The sequence below is a fragment of the Delphinapterus leucas genome, chromosome 4 (genome assembly GCF_059928025.1).
Source record: "Delphinapterus leucas isolate spDelLeu-1000000601 "Yukka" chromosome 4, BTC_Dleu_Yukka2, whole genome shotgun sequence".
In the NCBI taxonomy this organism is placed as follows: Eukaryota; Metazoa; Chordata; class Mammalia; order Artiodactyla; family Monodontidae; genus Delphinapterus; species Delphinapterus leucas.
The window spans coordinates 7,196,441-7,202,440 of NC_143132.1; the positions used below are offsets into that span (position 1 = coordinate 7,196,441).

General features: G+C 41.5%; 1 protein-coding gene across 3 annotated transcripts in view; it reads right to left on the reverse strand.

Moving 5' to 3' along the window:
- The window catches only part of KCNJ15 (potassium inwardly rectifying channel subfamily J member 15), a 65,541-nt gene extending 61,463 nt beyond the window's left edge, over positions 1–4,078 (reverse strand). For 2 of the 3 annotated variants that reach the window (XM_089910249.1, XM_022552891.3), the window contains exon 1: positions 1,175–4,076. The gene's annotated coding sequence lies outside the window, so the exon portion shown is untranslated. Of the gene's footprint in view, positions 1–1,174 lie in introns of all 3 variants that reach the window. The other variant, XM_089910250.1, reaches the window with a different exon arrangement.
- Between the last annotated feature and the right edge of the window lie 1,922 nt (positions 4,079–6,000).

The following is a 6,000-nucleotide window of genomic DNA, read 5'->3' on the forward strand; positions in this document are numbered from 1 at the left end:
GGGCTTTCAGGATGTGACAGCAAGCTACCTGACTGTCTCACTCTCTCCCCCAGGTTTGGCTGATGGACTTCAGCCAATGAAGTTTTAGTAGAACAGCAAAAATAATTACTCCAAAGCCTCAGGCGTGAGAAGCCCTCTTAGTGGTTACTACGCCAGATTAGGTGAGAAACAGAAGAGTGTCCCCAGGCGTTGAACCCAAAGTAGAAGCACAGCCCTCCTTTGCTTTTGGTGGTTGAGTGGCTGATCATTGAAGGTACTTGGAACATCTCTGAAGACTCTGAGGGCTCACGCCCAGGACATTTTCATTTTTCCTGGTGAAGATGCTGATGGGTTCTAGCATTCCCTCCCTCTTTGCTCACCCTTCCCATAGCATGTCATGTGGTCAAAACATCATCCCTGCTGTGTTAACTTCTTCCTGCTGTCAGCTTGCCTCGACCCAGAACTCAAAGGCCACTTAATGTTTTTCCTGACTGAAGGTTCAGATACGTAAGTGTGTGCCCCTCTCCTGTTAGACAGAATCATGACCACAGATGCCTAGTTTTAGGGCATTATTTAGGGTGAGGAATCTGGCTGTTCTGTGTTCTGTGAAAGATCTGAGAGATTTTAAAATTATCGACAACAAATTCTGACCAGGAGCTTAAGAAGCCAACTATTTACGTCACAGGGGCCACTGCTGAACACATAAGGCCAGGTAACTATCTTCCTAGGATCCTAATAGAAAAGCTGGCCTTATGGGTGAGCTGGCTTTTAAAAGTTTCCCAGCCCTTGTGGCAAGGCCAGTTATTCCTGTTGGGCTGAAGGAAGATCTCTTGCAAAGAACAGGTGAATGCCCCTGACTGAATTAGTCAAAAGTGCATATTCTCTTGAACTTGTTTCCATCTATTGGTTTCTAAACCAGCTCCTATAAGACAAAGCCCTCAGGCTCTAGCTGGCAGGTCATCTGCCTGTGGACTCTTCCAGCAGGTCCCCAAGTACCTGTCTCCTCTTGCCCCTCGGGGTTCCCAGGCTATCTCCTGCTGGAGGTTTCTCAACCTTTCTGCCACTATTCCCAACTAAAAAGAATTCCTCCTCTGGAAAACAGTGAGGCTGTTTTAGGGTTTTTTCACATTCTTCTTCAATGGGATGGCACAAAAAATTATCCCCAAATGGAAGAGTAACTTAATAGAAGTGTTACCTCCAAATGATTCCTCTGTAGGGTGATGAGCCGGCCTGGTTTTCCCGTGACTGCCCCAGTGTTAGCTCTGAAAGTCTTGTGTCCTGGGACATCACTTGGTCCTAGACAAACTGTGACGGTTGGTCACCCTACTTCTTTGTCTCCGGCTCTTTTGTAGGCAACTGTCAAATTTTAACACTTAAAACATTTTTGTTTAATTTTTAAGTGTGAATATAGGCATGATTTCCTAATTTGTTAGCACCAACTGGACATTTGTTAGGGCGTATGTAAAATCCGATTTTGTCAAATGGGAAGATGTATACTTAAAAAGTTAGACGCAGGAAATGCTCAACACTCTGTACAGAGGCTGGTCACCTTCCTTTAAACCTCCCCTAAAGTTTGTTAGCAATTTCAGGTCCTCACCCACAGAGTGGCTTGGGAGTCGGTGAGTTGCAAAGCACCACTGACATTAATTCAATGGTGATCCAGCTTCCTCTTGCCTCATTCAAATTGGACGTCGTTGCTTTAGCTGTTGTTGGTGCAACATTACACTGAATGTTAATACACGCATTTTGTTCCTGGTTCACTTCAGACCCACCTTACTAAGTGATCTGTTCTGTGGCAATTTCCATCAATGAAATGATAATGACTTTTTTGCTGTTGACAACATGGCTGGTAAATAAGAATGCAACACCTACAGGGTAGCTTCCATCTTCAGGCTACTGCATCTAGAATGATCCTACCTTCCTTACAAAGCCTAACTGACTGATAAACAATATCAGTTTATCAGTATCAGTTTATCAATATCAATATCACCGTATCATTCATATGGCCACATGTCACCTGCTGGCTTGAATTAAGTCACCTCTTCTATTTCTGTCTTATTGTTGTTAACTCTGAATCAACTATACGGGTGATCTTCTATGCCAGACAGTGAGATGTCTGTGCATGGACCCCATCTCCATCAGGTGGCCAAGTACAGTATTTTACACAAGGTAGATTGAGTCTGAAACTCAATCTCAATTCAAAACTCAGAGTCACATTTAGACTATTTAAAATACAATAGAGTCGATATATGTATATGTATAACTGACTCACTTTGCTGTACACCTGAAACTAACACAGCATTGTAAATCAACTATACTCCAATAAAAATTTAAAATAAAATAAAATAAAATAGGACAGAAAATGCTATTATCACCCCAAATAATTTCTGTGAATAATTGAGCAACACAAAAGTAGTGAAATATTCTACCTTTTCTCTTGGTTTTCATATTTTAGCGCTTTGTCCTTGGTTAGATATAAGCTACATACTTCAGCTTTAAAAAATCATCCAGTTGGGCTTCCCTGGTGGCGCAGTGGTTGAGAGTCTGCCTGCCGATGCAGGGGACACGGGTTCATGTCCCAGAGCAGCTGGGCCCGTGAGCCATGGCCGCTGAGCCTGCGCGTCCGGAGCCTGTGCTCTACAACAGGAGAGGCCACAACAGTGAGAGGCCCGTGTACCGCAAAAAAAAAAAAATCAACCAGTTAATGGAATATTTTTCTTCTTGGGTTGGAGATATCAAGGTATAGGCAACATGTTTGATTTTATCTGATGGACACAGGCATTATCCTTCATCACCAAATTCAATCAAACTGTCTCCTTCTTACAGGTTTCATTGTTCTGACATTTCTTGCCATAACATTTTGGATCCTGAGCACACGTAAAGCCTCTTTCCCACTTTTCCCAAGTTCAGTCCCTGGCCTCTGGCATAGCCCATTGGATGCACCTTGTGTGTCTTCTGGCTCTTTATTTGGTTTAGCATTTAGTGATATTATTATACCGTAAATCTTTCATTTATAACTTCCTGAATCACTTCTCTATGAATCCACAGTTTCTATCTCTGATAACCATAAAGAAGAAAGTAATTAAAACCCTGATTCTCCATCAGTACCTCTATTCCTACATGATGTAAATGCAGGAGAGCCCAGGAGAATTCTCAGGACTTATTTTAGGTGTTTATTATTAGCAGAACCGGGTAAACAACTAGAATTTTACTTTGGGATCCTTCCCACTGCAAAATTGTACCTTTTTGCCAAACCTTCTAGTTATTGTGGGAAAACTGAGCAATGCAAATTGTCTAAATTCATACAGTGAAGATCCCAGCCGAGTTGTCATAAACTCTAAATGACTTCATCCTGAAGAAGTAGTCTGGGTATGGAAAGACGGTGATGGGCACTCAAAATCTCAGCTCCAAACCCCATTGAATCCTGAGCTCCCTCAGCCAAGTACAGGTGCTAATTGAGCAAACACTGCCTGGAGAAGTTGTAGCTTTACCCAAGGCTACACAAATTGGTTAAAGAAAAAAATGACCTCGAAGAGAAAGCTGTCCACAGTCATTCTTGTTCTAGCATCGTGCTTCAACTTATCAAGTGCGCTTGTAGAGACAGCTGAGTCACCAGCAGAACAAAGAGATGATAAAGAATGCCAATAAAAGGATACTTTTTTCCTTATTGTTCTCCTTGATGGTCCAACTTGAAGAATAGAAGCTGGAGATGTAGGAGGCCAGGTTGGGCTCCTGAAACCAAAGTGATACAGATTCAACTTCCTTGATGTTTGACACCTACACAGACTGGAAAAGGAGTGACTGGATTTTCTTTACTCCTCCTTTAAGAAATATTCCTAAGGTTTTTGTACCTTCTTGCATTTATTTTTTATCACATGCTGAAGAATAGTTTCTGTACCTGTCATTTGCTCTGTCCCACCAGCTTGGGTTTTCCATTGTGGTCACCCGAACCCAGAGTGAGTATTGACTTATGACTCTCTCTTCTTCAAACGACTTTCATTGGTGAACTTCTAATCCTTGCAAACTTGCCTTCGCTCACTTCTCTTCTGAAATCTGTGTGTACTTAACAAGCAGCAGTAATTGCAAAAGCACAGTGTTGCTGTTTATCAGTCAGTAACTACCGCTTATCACACAGTGAAGCATGCACACCAACAAGAGTGCTTGGATTATCAGCTTAGACTCATGGCAATCTCTTGGCAAACATTGTCATGTTTTGTTTTTCAAATTGCTTAATGGTATATCTGACCTTATGAGTCAACTGTCACTTTATCCTTGCCTCAGACACAGAATTGTTATACTATTTCTTTCTGGCAAGCAGTACAGTATAATGGGGGTAAAAGTATAGGTTTAGTCTCAGGTAGGCATGGATTTAATTCTAGAATGGCTACGTACTAACACAAATGCATGACCTGGGGCAAGTTCATTGATGAACTGGATTTTGCACTAGTGAACTTAGGAAAACAAGTATACCTTCCAGGGTTCTAATGCAACATAGATGAGGGTGAGTGTAGAAAGGGTCTGGCCCCATGAGGGGTACTATCAGAGGGCTTTAGGGAGTGGAGTTCCACAGTGAAGGTGGCCAGTGTCTAGACACTCTTCCTGCCCACTGTGGTCTGCCACTGTGACAGGATACTCACTTGTCTTGTCTCAACTTTCATCCAAAAATGGTCATATGAAAATTCCTGCTCTGACACTGAGATTCTCCTGTCTTCTTCTGGGCTTGAATTGTAAGACAGGTAAACTGGGTATTCCTGTTCCTTTAAGATCTGCTGTTTTCACTAGTCCTTCTGCAGAGACCCTGAGCTGGCTTAAAATACCTTAAATGATTTGCATTCCCTAGAAGCCCTACTGCTTCTTCCAAGGGAAGCCTGTAGGTAGGAGAGCTTTCTGAGTCCTACTCTATTTCTTTTATCACAAACCACTTGAGTAGTCAAATAGTTTAGATTACTTGAATAAACAGAACTTAATTAGATTGTTCCTAGGAAATTGAGTTTCCTCATGCCAATTTTCCTGATGTGCATTGCATTGCAGTGATAAGCTATAAGTTTTATGTCACTTAGTTAAGAATTGTTTTTTGACTTTTATAGGACCTTAGTATTCCCAGCAATGGAGAATGAAAATCTATCTCCTATCTTGGTTATAGAACCTAAAATAATATTTGATATTGCTCAGACACCCCTTCTGTTTCTCATTTGCTGTTGAAGTGCTTACAGCACCCAACCCTGAATCAAGTACAGATAATAACTCTGTGCAAGTCTGAAGGGGCAAAGATAAGGGGGTGGGGAGTGTTATGTATGGCGTTGGCTGTCCCTTGTGATATAATGTGCTCTTACTGGCAATAAGTATACAATGCAAACTTCCACCCGAATTGTAGGAATCGCAAGGGCAGGTGATGGAAAGCTTCTTTCCGGTTGTATATGCTAAACTATGTGTGCGTTTATGAGGAACCTGGGAAAACATGGAACATAGGCACAAGATGAAATCAACATGACAACAGTAACACCACCCTTCCACCAGAAGGCTCACTGTTCAAGTGGCCTTGGAGAACATGTAGGTACACAGAGTAACAAAGATTTCTTTTAACTCCAGTGTTTTATTAAACCTATCTATCAATTTACCCATCCAGACAGACAGCCATCTGTTCTTCGTTTTCTGGTTTTATGATGTAAACTTTGCCTTTTTCTTGAAATTAAAGCTCAGGATAACTTTCAGCTTTAAAGGTCTCCTGTCAGAAAGACTATGTTCAAGTTTGGTTCTCAGACATGCATTTATATTATTGTGAACGGCAAATCCCAACTGTTAAAATCTGTGGAGTAAGACTGTTACTACCAATCTGATAGATATGTAGATAAATACATGCCCCTTTAATTAACACACACACACACACACACACACACACACACACATACACCCCATACAGGCCAGGTAGCAGGTATTATGGTCATAATGTAGGGCACAGGAAACATAATTTAACTCCTAAAGATTATGTTGAAATTCTGCTTGCTTTGTAATATACTTATT